General features: G+C 38.2%; 1 non-coding gene and 1 pseudogene across 1 annotated transcript; both read left to right on the top strand.

Annotated features, from left to right (window-relative positions):
- LOC744297 (POTE ankyrin domain family member G-like) overlaps positions 1–15,965 on the top strand; it is a 91,581-nt pseudogene that overhangs the window by 63,869 nt on the left and 11,747 nt on the right.
- Positions 3,517–3,623, top strand: LOC112208442 (U6 spliceosomal RNA). The gene has a single exon (XR_002942927.1). It is a non-coding gene; the product is annotated as a U6 spliceosomal RNA (small nuclear RNA).

The following is a 15,965-nucleotide window of genomic DNA, read 5'->3' on the forward strand; positions in this document are numbered from 1 at the left end:
CTCCTTTAAGCACTTCTCTGTATTGGTTATTCTAGTTATACATTCTTCTAAATTTTTTTCAAAGTTTTCAACTTCTTTGCCTTTGGTTTGAATGTCCTCCCGTAGCTCAGAGTAATTTGATCGTCTGAACCCTTCTTCTCTCAGCTCGTCAAAATCATTCTCCATTCAGCTTTGTTCCGTTGCTGGTGAGGAACTGCGTTCCTTTGGAGGAGGAGAGGCGCTCTGCGTTGTAGAATTTCCAGTTTTTCTGTTCTGTTTTTTCCCCATCTTTGTGGTTTTATCTACTTTTGGTCTTTGATGATGGTGATGTACAGATGGGTTTTCGGTGTGGATGTCCTTTCTGTTTGTTAGTTTCCCTTCTAACAGACAGGACCCTCAGCTGCAGGTCTGTTGGAATACCCTGCCATGTGAGGTGTCAGTGTGCCCCTGCTGGGGGGTGCCTCCCAGTTAGGCTGCTCGGGGGTCAGGGGTCAGGGACCCACTTGAGGAGGCAGTCTGCCCGTTCTCAGATCTCCAGCTGCATGCTGGGAGAACCACTGCTCTCTTCAAAGCTGTCAGACAGGGACATTTAAGTCTGCAGAGGTTACTGCTGTCTTTTTGTTTGTCTGTGCCCTGCCCCCAGAGGTGGAGCCTACAGAGGCAGGGAGGCCTCCTTGCACTCTGGTGGGTTCCACCCAGTTGCTTTGTTTACCTAAGCAAGCCTGGGCAATGGCGGGCGCCCCTCCCCCAGCCTCGCTGCCACCTTGCAGTTTGATCTCAGACTGCTGTGCTAGCAATCAGCGAGATTCCGTGGGCGTAGGACCCTCCGAGCCAGGTGTGGGATATAGTCTCCTGGTGCGCCGTTTTTTAAGCCCATCTGAAAAGCGCAATATTCGGGTGGGAGTGACCCGATTTTCCAGGTGCGTCCGTCACCCCTTTCTTTCACTCAGAAAGGGAACTCCCTGACCCCTTGCGCTTCCCAGGTGAGGCAATGCCTTGCCCTGCTTCGGCTCGCGCACGGTGCGCGCACCCACTGGCCTGTGCCCACTGTCTGGCACTCCCTAGTGAGATGAACCCGGTACCTCAGATGGAAATGCAGAAATCACCCGTCTTCTGCGTCGCTCACGCTGGGAGCTGTAGACCGGAGCTGTTCCTATTCGGCCATCTTGGCTCCTCCTATCCACTTCTTAACCCTTTCTAATAGTTTTTAACCTCTGTGTCTTACATGCTTTTCCACTAAATATGCTGTATTAAACATAAATAGGGGTTGAAAATCCTTTTGTCTTTTCGATGACTCTGCTTTAAGTTGCTTTCTTTGAAGAATATTAATGTTAGCTTATCCCTACATGACAATTAATTGCTGTTCCCACATACTGTGGGTTCAACAGCTTTTTTCCTTTTTTATTTCTAGTGTATTTTTTATTTTTATTTTTAATTGGTATGGAGAGAGGGAGTGAAGATAGTTTTAAGTGGATACACTTTTCCTTTAATGAAGGCAAGCCGTAGGTGGGTGATAAAGAGAAAAGAGCTAGGCTTTGGATTCACACAAGACTGGGTTAATTCCTAACTTTCTTACTTGCTAGGTGTGTGACCTTGGGGACGTTATTTACCACCAAATATGTTGTCATATATGAAAAGTAGGAGAATATATCCTTCAAAGTTGGCTGTGCATAAGTAAGAAAGATACATGTGGCATTTAATTCAGTGCCTAGCACATGGTTATTGGCACCATTAACTGAAACTCCTGTGACTACTATTCTTACCATTATTAATACTGCTTTGAGCATGCAGAGAGCTCTTATTTCTCTTACCCCCTAGCTGATTTTCTATTACAGCATATCAGTCTAGGGAAGCTGTGACAAAATCTTCACTTTAATCTTTGTCCACTTCAGATAAGTGGCCCTAACATTGTTTCTTGCCCATCAAAGGACGTTAAATTAGTAGCTTCTGCTATGCAATACCCCACTGAGATGAGAGGCTTTTTTTTGTCCCTTTCTTTTAACCTTTGTGGTATTTTAGAAAGATGAACACTTGAGCCCTCAAGATGCTTATGTCTTTTATTGCATGTAAATGTTTGATTCTGCACGGACAGGCAAGGTGTTAAATTGGTAAAGTATATCAAATTAGCTTTAAAAATAACTTTATTACAGTTCCTATCTCTGTCATTTTAGAACTGCTCTCATACTTGCTGTATGTTGTGGATCAGCAAGTATAGTCAGCCCTCTACTTGAGCAAAATGTTGATGTATCTTCTCAAGATCTATCTGGACAGATGGCCAGAGAGTATGCTGTTTCTAGTCATCATCATGTGTAAGTGTTTACATTAAAAGGCTAGTTAATGCTAAATTGAGGTTTAAAATAATTATAACAGTTGCATCTTACATATCAGGTGAGATGTCATAGTTTGGTTCAGGTAGTTTTCTAGTGGCAGTGAGTTAGTCCCCTGCATCAGCCAGAAATCAGACAAAAAGCAAGACAAGTTAGAAGTACCAATGGGTGCAGGATTCTTTATCTCAGGACTTTTAAGACCTTTATCCTTAGAGATCCCAGCATTGTTCATTTGATCCAAGCATAACACCTATGCAGGGATAAAAAATAGTGTCACATCTTTAATTTTTCTGATTAGTTATTTGGGTCTTGAAATGTCCAGTTTAGCAGAAAGTCTTGTACTGTCTTCTGGGCACTATGTCCTACATACTCCTTGAATTTTTCAAGAACTGAAGGGGTTCACTAAATCCAAGGAAGACAGTCCCTTTTATCAAGTCAGAAGGAGGAGGAAAAAAAAGGACATTGCAATCATTCTGTTGTTTCCATTGATTCTGTTGCTGCATTGTTGCCACTCAAACTGGTCCTGCTGTCTTAAGATGAATTGGTAGATTCAGATCCCTCAAGTCTTCATGGTGATTCATACAGTGACTTTCATGTTTTTTAGTTCCCATACCTATGCTTATATGCCATTGTTCCCAGAGCACCAGGCCCCTGCTCTGGCCGCTGGGCATCCTGACTTTATCCGCACACAAAGTGAGCAAATTGACCCTTCCCCACATATTCAGAACCTAATGTGGAACCCACATCTTAGCCAGGAATTAGCTGAGACCTTCATGGTAAGAGATCCTTTGAGGCTGTTGTTGGTCTTTTCTCTAGCAGATATTAGGTGGGCTTGTTCTAAAGGGTGAGAGGGGTTCAAATAATGTGGCAGAAAGGGATCAGTGTTTGTTTCCTCTTTGCTACCAGATCTGTACTGTGAGGCACCTTTATATCCTGTATAGAACCTTGGGCAGTAGAAAGTCCCATATGAACCTTCCCCTGAGCAGTGGCTCCCAGCTGTGGTTGGCCCCTTGAGTGATCTGATTTACATGATAATGAAAATCATTGAAGCTACTTCCATCTCTAGCTCAAGATTTTAAAATATTTTCAAATTCTAGCTCACAGGAAGCCTTTGAAGAGAATTCTCAGAATCTCAAGTAGGTTAGTTGGACTTAACAGAGCCAAGCCTTGTCCATGACTCATCACTAGGCATGTGTAAAAGTAGGGCTTTGTGCTTGCTTTGGCGGCACATATTCTAAAATTGGAACAATACGGAGAAAGTTAGCATGGCTTCTGCATAAGGGGGCAGCACAAATCTTTGAAGCATTCCATATTTTGTGCAGTCACTGGAAGGTCATTTGACTATTTGCTGACTAGCTCTAAGGAAATAGTGTGAATCAAAGCAAAATGGGTGCCACAAAAATATTGAAATTGTGATTTGTGCTGCAAAAATAGTCATGTAAGATGGTCTATGAGATGACTTAGACCTGAATAACATGTTCGGTGCAAAATATATTGTTAGTATGTATGTCGAAAATGACAGAATATCAGCTTACTACTTCTCTGTGGAAACTAAAAAAAAATAAAAGTAGACTTTTGGTCTCCCATGTCAGCTGGAATTGAACATCAATATAAAGCATTATCCTAACAGACATCTACTGGCTGAGAGTTTGAGTCTGTAGAGAAGGATCGTTGGTCCAAGTCAGGTCTTAACATCCATTGGTTTTTCTGACCTTGGCGTGATTGATCAACTCCGTAACAGTGGACAATCACATTATCTACTTTAATGCGATATTTATGAATAAATTTAGTTACAAACTATCACATAGTTGAGATGCACTGAATTATAAGCCATAAGGAGTAGGACAACTAAGAAGCAAAATTAGGACTTAATAATATTTTCTGAAAACTGCAACATTTGCATATTAGAACCTATGAACAAAATACGCATTGGGTTTTATTTGGGATTCCAAGATAATTTCAGTCATAAAGTTTAGGAACAGATTATTCCATTGCTTTACTATTTCTCTCAGCTTTTAAAAAATGTTATCTTGTTAAATCTTTATAACAACCTAGTGAAATAAGGCAGCAAAGTCCTCACTTTGTTGAAGAAGACATTGAGCCTAAGAGAAGCAAGTTGTCCAAGAACAAATAGCTGTTCATTATGGAGCTAGGACTTATGCAGAGTTGGGACACTTTCTATTATATCAGGTTAATGCGAGCTAATTTACTGGGTCACAGTGCCCTTGATTTATGAGTATTTCACGTTACATTTTTTTCTTCTTTAATTAGAAGCTTAAAGAGAAGTTTGTAGAATGTACTCATAAGTGGACGGGGTAATACTGTTGGGTTCTGATATTCTGATATTGTTTGAAATATGCTTAAGAATTTTACATTTGGTAAGTATGTTTTATATCAGTATTAAAATAGTAATTTGGTTTATTACATTTTTACACATAGAATTTGCCAGTTACTTTCTAACTACAAAGAAAAACAGATGTTAAAAATCTCTTCTGAAAACAGCAATCCAGGTAAGACTTGTGTTAGTGAATTACTTTAGGTTAGTTGTCCCCAACCTTTTTGGCACCAGGGACCAGTTTTGTGGAAGACAATCTTTCCATGGGCTGGGGGAAGGTGGGGATGGTTTCAGGATTATTCAGTCACATTATACTTATTGTGCTACTTTATATTATTATTACATTGTAATATATAATGAAATAATTATACAATTTACCATAATGTGGAATCAGTGGAAGCTCTGAGCTTGTTTCCCTGCAACTAGATGGTCCCTTCTGGGGGCAAAGGGAGACAGTGACAGATCATCAGGCATTAGATTCTCATGTGAAGTACACAACCTAGGTCCTTCAGATGGGCAGTTCACAATAGGTTTCATGCTCCAATGAGTATCTAATGCTATCACTGATCTGCCTGGAGGCAGAGTTCAGGCGGTAATATGAGCCATGGTGTGTGGCTGTAAGTACAGGTAAAGCTTCCCTGGCTTGCCTGCTGCTCACCTCCTCCTGTGTGGTGTGGTTCATAATAGTCCATGGACTGGTATGAGTCTGTGGCCTGGGAGTTGAGGACCCCTGCTCTGCGTGGTCCTACCATAGATAAAAAAAGTAAAAGTAAGGAATTTTTGATCACAAAAGAACACTGAAGCACAAGTCATGTTACATATGCTTGTCCCAATAAGGTCTCACTATTATTGACTTCATTCCTCCTCATTTGAAGTTGGAAAGAGATATATTTACTTTGTTGGAACAAGATGTGTTCTTCTACCTGCTGGCTAATTGTCATGATAACAGTAATTTTGTTAGAACAAGGTGCTCTGCTACCATTTGCCAAAAGATTGTCATAATAAATATACAAATTGCCCAACTCTAGGCTCAGCAGATTATAATAAGAGCAGAAAAATGTTTCACACTAACAAAAATGCTAGTATGCTACCTGGTTGTGGACACCTAATACATTATATAATCCAAACTTTATGAGGACACCTTTAATTTAGCCATCTATTTGTCAAAGAGCTTCTGTAAGTTAGGTTTTATAAGTTGCAGGAGACAAAGATGGAATAGATGTGGTTTTGATCTTTAAGTTGCTCATAATAGAGCTGTCTCTATTTCATTTCTGTGCTTTTTCAGTGGAATTCACAAAGAAAACATTTCTATTTATGTTTTCACTTGTCCACTTAACAAAAAGCTATCAAATGTCTTTTAGATACTATTTTTCTAATGCTAAAGAACACAATTAAAAAGGCATACAGGAGCTTATTATCATTGTCATTTTCATTATTTTACTACTTTATTCAGTGCTTACTGTGTGCTAGATGCCCATTGGAAGCTTATAATTATGATTTATTATATATTGATTATGTGCCAGACATATGTGATGAGGAATGAAGGTTTTGGAAAAAAGTAGGTATGATTTAAGGTAAGCATGCAGAGAGAGAAGAATTTTTCTAGGTAAAGAAGCAGAAGAAGAATGTTTGGCAGAAGGAACATGTAGTGAGATTGTGTGTTTGCCAGAAGGAACATTTGATGAGATTGCCTGTTTGGCAGAAAGAGCAGCAAGTGCAAAAGTCAAGATGCTTGAGTGGACTTTGCAGGGTTTCTGAGCAGTTCACTTTTGCTAGTACCAAAAGTGTGAGATACCAGAGGTTGGGAAAGAGGTGAATAGTTAGCTAAGGCAAGTTTATGATAGACTTTTTAATACTATAGAAATGAGTAGGTCTTATCCTGTGGGCCATGGGAAATTTACCAGGTAGAATGCTTTGGACTGCAAATACTAGATGAGCAGCGGCTAAAACAGTAGGAACCAGAATTGTTTTTTTGTTCATTGATATCCTAGGATCCCACCTGTCCCTCTTTCAGCTGTGGTGTTGGCAGTGTTTTATTCACGTCTCCTTTCATGGTTGGCTAGTCCCCAGCAGCTCCAAACATCATGTTCTCGCAACACAACATCACAAGGGCTGCTTTTCTTCACGTGTGTCTTTTAAACAGGGAGAAAACTTAGAAGCATGCAAGGGGCTTCCTGTAACATTTCGTTGGCTGGGTCACACCACATGCTCATTCCTAAACCAGGCACTGGGAAGGCAAATACCTGATTAGCTTAGAATAAACATTTCTGTTTCTGAGGCTGAGGAGGGGGATTGGGATAATAAATATCCCAATAGACTTGTGTTTCTTTTGCAAGAAAGAATAAGGAATGGCTATTGATAGGGAGCCAACAATATGTGCTGCAGGGGCTCATTGGAGAAATTTGTGCAGGGGAGTCACAAGATTAAATTTGAGTATTAAGGCATTCTGGTTATGGTGTAAAATGGGTTAGCAAGCTTTTTCTGTAAAGGACCAGGTGGGAAATATTTTAGACTATGTGGTCTCTGTCATGTCTGCTTAACCCTGCTGTTGTCTGCTGTTGTAGTATGAAAGCCACCATGATTATATGTAAGCAAACAGGCATGACTGAGTTCCTATAAAACTTTATTTACAAAGCCATAAGGCAGATTGGATTTGGCCTGTGGCCTATAGTTTCCTGGGATTGATGGAAGATAACCATGTAAAGAAACCAGGAGACAAAGGAAGCTTTTGCAGTAGTCAGCTATAGTTTCCATGTCACACATCCTTGGAGTAGCATCAATGTATTATAAGGTTTTCACCCATCCATGGTGAAATAAATAACGTTAGGAATCTCAGTTACTCATTTTAATATGTTAGCCTTCGTTATGCCTTTTTCATTTGTTTTGCTTAATTTTTTTCATGTAAGAAATAACATTTAGAGTTTGCAGTTTTCTTTTAAATAAAAGCCATTTTGTAAATGTTTGTGTTCCCAGTGGCACTGGGAATATAAAACGGAGGCAGAAGAGAGGTATAGTCAATATGATCTAGTGATAATTGAATGAGAAAGGCTTGGGGGACAGAGAGAAATCTCAGAGGATTTACAGGTTTCCAGGTTGTACACTAGTATTTAACCTGCACATGAGGAAAGAGTAGGAAATATTCTGGTGAATACAGAAGAACAAAGAGCAGCAGGGCAGCAGGAATGACTAATTTTTTTCTATGCAAGTTTAATAGAATATTCGTGTAGGATATTTTGAGTAGGTAATTGGATGACCAGCATTTATAACTCGCATCCTGCTAGTTTGACTCTCAGTAATAAGACTTGTCAAAGATCCAAGAATCTGAAAGTTGATGATAAATGTCCACGTATATCACCATCCATGACCGAAAGTCAGCATCCACAGAACACAGAATTGGGACAGATGAACTTAATAGATAAAGATGAATATCGGAGTTGTTCCTCTTAGGGAATGATACTCTCCATGACCTGTGTGAGTCACAGCTGCCAGAAAAGAAAGAGCAAGGAGCGTATGAAGGCAGCACAGCAAATTCAGTCCTAGAGTGCCCTGCTTGGCTTCATGTCATAGTTCTGACTTCTAAAAAATCATTTTCTGCACAACGTGCTTTGTGTTTTTCCCTCTTGCCGCCTGCAGCCAATCAGAATCTTTTTAGCAGGGCATTTTTGTGTTCTTCCTTTAAAGAAGGCAACATATGAATAATAAAAAGAAGAGAAAGAATGTTTTTTTGTATGAGATAGTATTTAATGTAAACTTAAGAGTGAGTGCCAGGATTATACTTAGAATTTATGGACTGGATGGGAAGACTGGATACAAATCTAAAGATTGCTGACTCAAACACAATGTGGTTTCTTTGATTTATTGTCACAGTTCTGAAGTCACAACTCTTAGTTGTATTCATATGCACTATAACTTTACAAAGTATCTTCCCAAACCAAATATTTACTGATTTATTATAATTTGTATGACTTCATTATAGAATTGACTTTCCAAGTGTTCATGAGAATTGTTTAGAATTTGCTACATAGTATCATCTCAGCTGTGTCCACATGAGCTATCTGTCACCTTGTCTTAATGAATAATAGTTCACTAGGAATATTGGTTTTGGCATTTAAAGTGATCTATGTCTAATGCAGATAGGACCCAGGACCACTCTTGAACGTTAATGTCCAAGCATCTTAAAATTACACATAAGGCTTTCATAATCTGACTTCTGCCCCACTCTCCATCTTTAGCCCTTTTCCCTGTGTGCCCTTTCTCTGGCATTACTGAGCTGCTGGTAATGCCCTACTCACTCATCCTTCTATTGTAGGCAAATACTTTCACTCTTTCAGGCCTCGCTCCAGCTCTTGCTGCTGCGTGGCATACTGTCACCCTTTCCTGCCCTCTCCCCTTTTAATCTGGCTAGTCTCAATATTTAAGTCTCTGCTTGGGCATGTTTTCTAGAAAAGCCATCCCTGACATGCTTTATTTTCATTCTTTTTAGACCCTAACGCCTAGCATATATGTAGCAGGACTCAATGAAAAATTTTTGAGTAAAACAAAGACTGTTTTTACAAAGATGATGTGCAAGACTCTCCCCTGCAGTCTTGGAGCAGAGGGGACAGATATGGAGGAATAATGTACAGTTTAGGTGGTAAAGATGCAGTAGAAAAATCAGTAACGTACTAAGGCAGCCTCAAGCAAGGAGGTACCTGTTTATTTGGGGAAAGACATGCAGAATCAAGGAAGACTTCACATAGCATTGTTTCAAAAGATGAAAATAAGGCCAGGTGTGGTGGCTCACACCTGTAATCCCAGCACTTCTGGAGGGGATCACGAGGTCAGGAGATCGAGACCATCCTGTCCAATGGTGAAACCCCATATCTACTAAAAATACAAAAATCAGCTGGGTGTGGTTGTGGTTGCGTGTAATCACAGCTACTCAGGAGACTGAGGCAGGAGAATCACTTGAACCAGGGTGGCGGAGGTTGCAGTGAGCTGATCGCACCACTGCATTCCAGTCTGGTGACAGAGCAAGACCCTGACTCATAAAAAAAAAATGAAAATAAATCTTTCAGAATAGTGGAGGGAAACATTTTAGATATTAGGAAGATGTTGTACACTAATAAAGGTGTCAGCAGTGATTTTGGAAATCATTTATAAGGTACTATTAGGAAGTGGAGAACAGTATACTGTGTCACCTTATATGTTTCTGCTGTATTTTGAAGCTGTGTTTCTGGTGGGTTTGTTCATTGATGTTGGGTGGATGAATTTGTAAGGGAATTTTTGACATGTTTGTATGTCTTCAATCTGGTGACATTTGGTATCTCCCCAAGTGGTTTTTTCAAGTTTTTGAGAATTTTTTCTTAAATGACAATTTCACAAAAGATTAAACGCTCAATTTATGAAATGAAATGTCTTAAATCTGTTTTTAAAAGGCAATAGTTTTTAACTGTTCTAAGTGGTTGATTTTAACTGAATATATCGATTTTTCAACAGAACAAGACTTTAAGCTGACATCAGAGGAAGAGTCACAAAGGCTTAAAGGAAGTGAAAATAGCCAGCCAGAGGCATGGAAACTTTTAAATTTAAACTTTTGGTTTAATGTTTTTTTTTTTTTTTTGCCTTAATAATATTAGATAGTCCAAATGAAATTACCTATGAGACTAGGCTTTGAGAATCAATAGATTCTTTTTTTAAGAATCTTTTGGCTAGGAGCGGTGGCTCACGCCTGTAATTCCAGCACCTTGAGAGGCCGAGTTGGGCGGATCACGAGATCAGGAGATCAAGACCATCCTGGCTAACAATGTGAAACCCCATCTCTACTAAAAATACAAAAACTTAGCTGGGTGTGGTGGCGGGTGCCTGTAGTCCCAGCTACTCAGGAGGCTGAGGCAGGAGAATGGCATGAACCTGGGAGGTGGAGGTTGCAGTGAGCCGAGATCCGCCACTACACTCCAGCCTGGGTGACAGAGCAAGACTCCGTCTCAAAAAAAAAAAAAAAAGAATATTTTAATAGATTCTTAAAATTTATTGTAATAAATTCAGTAACCTTATTAACAGAAGAATCAGTAGATTCTAATTTAATATTTGATATTTAACTTCAATATAACCCACTATAAAATTTAAAATACTCTTATTTTAAAATATTCTTATCTGCCTTCTTGATTAGCTTATAGCTCATCTTTCCTTTTGGAATAGAGGAAAAAAAAATTTCAGAACTTTGTTTGTTCTTTTATTTTTACAACACCGTAACATGATAAAGAAAGTAACATCAATTATTGAATCATATAATTAAGTAATGGGAATTATGAACAATGTAACACTGATGGTCCCTGAGCTGGATTCATGGTTAAAGAGTAATCATGGCCAGTGATTGAAAATCTGTGGTTTTATATTGCCAGTCACTGATACCAAGGTTAAAGATACATTCTGCCTTGTCTCTCATTGACCTCAGTGTTTCTGTTCAGGGAGGGAACCAGATCATAAAAGCAACCCAACTGCCTATTACAAGAATCATATCTTGCAGAATGGAACCTTTGGTGTTAGTGCACAAACACAGTAACATTCTGATTTATTTCAGTTACAGAAAATCAGTATAGATTAAAAATTTTTATCTGCTGTCATTAGTACACATTAGAATGTATTAGAACTGGACTTAATTAGATAATCTGGATACATAACACTATCATATTACAGTATATAATTTTAATTAAAATTTGAGAATTTGCATTTCTTTCTGTTTGGTGTTGATTTTGGCTCCTAATAGTTTAAAGGGTGCCTACAATCCAGTTAGGGATCTTTTAAAAAAGCACTTCAGTGCACTGTAGGTGCTCACTAGTTAGGGTTTCGTGAGGTAAACTCTTTGCAAGTGAGGAAGATTTTGCAACACTACAAATCATCTGCTGATTCATTTTTGGTAGATTAACACATAACAAATTAAGTTTAGTCCAAACAAATAGTGACAAAGTTAAGTTTGCTGGTTCATGTTTTTTTCTCCCGTTGTCTAAGGTGAATTATTTTTCACATGTTAGAAGCTAGTAATGTGGCAGTAGCTAAACATAGATTAAAAAGTTAATTCTTAATTTTAATTATTATTTATTTATTTTAACAGTTTAATTTTAATTATTTTCTAATTTTTATTGTCCATACTTGATTACTTAAGAATAAAATTAATTTAAAAACATGCACTCCAAAAGAGGAGATGTCACAGAAATACAACAAGGAAATTAACCTTTTGTTTTTGCATCTGCAGAAAATGTCTCAAGAACCAGAAATAAATAAGGATGGTGATAGAGAGGTATACCTTTATATTCAAATGTTTGTGTTGAATTAGATTTTTACACTATGTTGTTTAACAAAGTGTAGTAAATGTAGGCATACATGATCCTATCATGTAAGTAGGATAAATCATCAGTGAAAAATTTAATACTTAACTCAGAATTCTGTACATTGAATTTTAAAGAGATGCAAACCCCAGAGATATTCTTTCATTATTATGGAATAATCCCGAATGGTGCCGTTAAATGCTAGGTAATGCCACTTTAGGAGCTTTGGACCAATTATTTTATCTTTCTTGGTTTTAGTCTGATTATGAATAGATAATGTGGCTAAAGTAGATAATTTCTTACTCTGTGTACTTTCCAGCTAGAAGATTTTATGGCTATTGAAGAAGAAATACGGAAGTACTCATGTGGGATTCCCAGAAAACCTGACTAATGGTGCCACTGCTGGCAATGGTGATGATGGATTAATTCCTCCAAGGAAGAGCAGAACACCTGAAAGCCAGCAATTTCCTGACACTGAGAATGAAGAGTATCACAGGTGAGCCTAGTGGCAACATTGAACAGTAGGTAACTATGTGCTGTCAAACTAATCCTAATTTGGGCTAATAGTCATGATGGACAAATTTTATACTTTTATTAGGATATTCAGCCTTGCCTGTTAATCAGAAAAAAGAAAATCAGCAAACAATGAGTTACCATTTTTTTCCAGTCATTAATTTATTTGAAAAATAGCCAGTATTGGCAAATGTGAGGGAAAAGGCATTTTCTTCTCTTTTCAGTGAACTTTTATTTTAGCTTTGGGGTACATGTGCAGGTTTATTATATAGGTAAACTGTATCATGGAGGTTTGGGGTACAGATTATTTCACCAGCCACATAATAAACAAAATACTCGAAAGGTAGTTTTTTGGTCGTCTCCCTCCTGCCACGCTCCACCCTCAAGTAGGCCCCAGTGTCTGTTATTCTCCTCTTTGTGTCCATGAGTTCTCATGTTTAGTTCCCACTAATGAGTAAGAATATGTGGCATTTGATTTTCTGTTCCTGCATTAGTTTGCTTAGGATAATGGCCTCCAGCTCCATCCGTGTTGCTGCAAAGGAAATGGTTTCATTGAAAAAGACATTTCATACACGGTTGGTAAATACATTTTGAACATTAATTTAGTAGCATATTCACACAACACACATATATAACAGAGTAAGGATATATAATACATATAAAGGATATTTGTATAGATATGTTACATGTATACTTACGTATAAGGACATTTATTATAGCATTATTATATAAAAAATTTGCAGCTATTCTAATTCCTTATCAATAGGAAATAGCTCAATTTCCATACCCCCAAAATAATGTATTATGCAACCATTTTTAAAAAATGAGGTTAGATCTAGAGTATACTGATCATTTCACAATTAAAATGTATTTAAAGCGTTTAGTTTGATGACACATCTTAAGAGTTCTTGTTAGAATTCTTGTAATATCTGCTGTGTTGCAAATGGAAGCTACATGCTACATTGACACTGTACCTTGTTAGCAACAAGATTGGTAGTTACTAAATTTTTGTTGTCAGTGCCTGAGTGCTGAAATATGGGACCCTCAATCTGAATATTGCCAAGGGATTGTACATGGGGATCTATATTTAATATAAACATTTCAGTATATTGGGTAAAACTTTTATTAAAATACATCAAAGAATCTTTGATCTACTAAACCAGGAGTTGGCCAGCTTTTTCTGCAAAGAGCTAGTCAGTAAATATTTTAGGCTTTGTGGACTACATATATGTATTTTCTTGAGACAGGGTCTCACTCTGTTTCCCAGGCTGGAGTGCAGTTGTGTGATCATGGCTGACTGCAGCCTCGACTTTCTGGGCTCTAGTGATCCTCCCACCTCAGCCTCTCTACTAGCTGGGACCACACGTGTGCAACATCACACCCAGGTAATTGACACTATGGACTGTAAAGTGAATAAGCATGGCTGTGTTCCAAGATACTTGACTTAAAAAAACAGGCAGTGGGCTGGATTTGGCCCACAGGTGCTTATTTGCTGACCCTAGTGCTAAAAGGAAGGTGCTGCTAATGCAGTGACTCCTACTTGTAAAAGTTCCCTGCGTGCGTGACATTATCCTTCCTTTGAGAAAAGGATATATTTCAGTATTCACCTCACCATATTTTTCCGGTGACTTCATATGATTTTGAAAACTTCATGTATAAAATAAGATTATTTCCTGCATTTCTCCCACTTTATTCCTGTTAATAGAACTCAGTATTTTACTGTGATCAGTTACTTTGTATATTTGATGAGTGTCAACTGTCCTAGAATTAGCTGATTTTTATCAAGCAAGAAATATTCTCCTTGAGACTTTTAGTATTTCTTGGTCTTTATGTATAAGCACGAACAAAATGATAATCAGCTTATGTAATCTAGAAATGTTCAAGGGGCCTTTAAAACCTTGGTCTGGCATTTTTAAATGCCATATGTGCATAATTTTTATAACCTTTAAAATATATAATTGTTACATAAAATTTGAAAACTTCACCTGTTATGTAAAATTTGGAAACTACTATTTCTTGTCTATCACTTTTCCATGACTGTGGACGAAAATTACATCATTCTCAGTCATGAGTGTTAAGTATGTTGTCCTTAAAGAACTGTCTACACTCATGAACTCAAATTTTCTTTCCATTCACTCTTGATCTCAGTGCCAGTAAGTCTTCAATTTCAGCACTCCTCCAGAGTTGTTTTTCCTCCAGATTATCACTAATTTTTTTTTATTATACTTTAAGTTTTAGGGTACATGTGCACAATGTGCAGGTTAGTTACGTATGTATACATGTGCCATGCTGGTGTGCTGCACCCAGCAACTCGTCATTTAGCATTAGGTATATCTCCTAATGCTATCCCTCCCCCCTCCCCGCACCCCACAACAGTCCCCAGAGTGTGATGTTCCCCCTTCCTGTGTCCATGTGTTCTCATTGTTCAATTCCCACCTATGAGTGAGAACATGCGGTGTTTGGTTTTTTGTCCTTGCGATAGTTTACTGAGAATGATGATTTCCAATTTCATCCATGTCCTTACAAAGGACATGAACTCATCATTTTTTATGGCCGCATAGTATTCCATGGTGTATATGTGCCACATTTTCTTAATCCAGTCTATCATTGTTGGACATCTGGGTTGGTTCCAAGTCTTTGCTATTGTGAACAGTGCCGCAATAAACATACATGTGCATGTGTCTTTATAGCAGCATGATTTATAGTCCTTTGGCTATATACCCAGTAATGTGATGGCTGGGTCAAATGATATTTCTAGTTCTAGATCACTGAGGAATTGCCGCACTGACTTCCACAATGGTTGAACTAGTTTACAGTCCCACCAACAGTGTAAAAGTATTCGTATTTCTCCACATTCTCTCCAGCACCTGTTGTTTCCTGACTTTTTAACGATTGCCATTCTAACTGGTGTGAGATGGTATCTCATTGTGGTTTTGATTTGCATTTCTCTGATGGCCAGTGATGGTGAGCATTTTTTCATGTGTGTTTTGGCTTCATAAATGTCTTCTTTTGAGAAGTGTCTGTTTGTGTCCTTTGCCCACTTTTTGATGGGGTTGTTTTTTTCTTGTAAATTTGTTTGAGTTCATTGTAGATTCTGGATATTAGCCCTTTGTCAGATGAGTAGGTTGTGAAAATTTTCTCCCATTTTATAGTTTGCCTGTTCACTCTGATGGTAGTTTCTTTTGCTGTGCAGAAGCTCTTTAGTTTAATTAGATCCCATTTGTCAATTTTGACTTTTGTTGCCATTGCTTTTGGTGTTTTAGACATGAAGTCCTTGCCCATGCCTATGTCCTGAATGGTAATGCCTATGTTTTCTTCTAGGGTTTTTATGGTTTTAGGTCTAACGTTTAAGTGTTTAATCCATCTTGAATTAATTTTTGTATAAGGTGTAAGGAAGGGATCCAGTTTCAGCTTTCTACATATGGCCAGCCAGTTTTCCCAGCATCATTTATTAAATAGGGAATCCTTTCCCCATTGCTTGTTTTTCTCAGGTTTGTCAAAGAT

The sequence above is a fragment of the Pan troglodytes genome, chromosome 13 (genome assembly GCF_028858775.2).
Source record: "Pan troglodytes isolate AG18354 chromosome 13, NHGRI_mPanTro3-v2.0_pri, whole genome shotgun sequence".
NCBI classification, from domain to species: Eukaryota; Metazoa; Chordata; class Mammalia; order Primates; family Hominidae; genus Pan; species Pan troglodytes.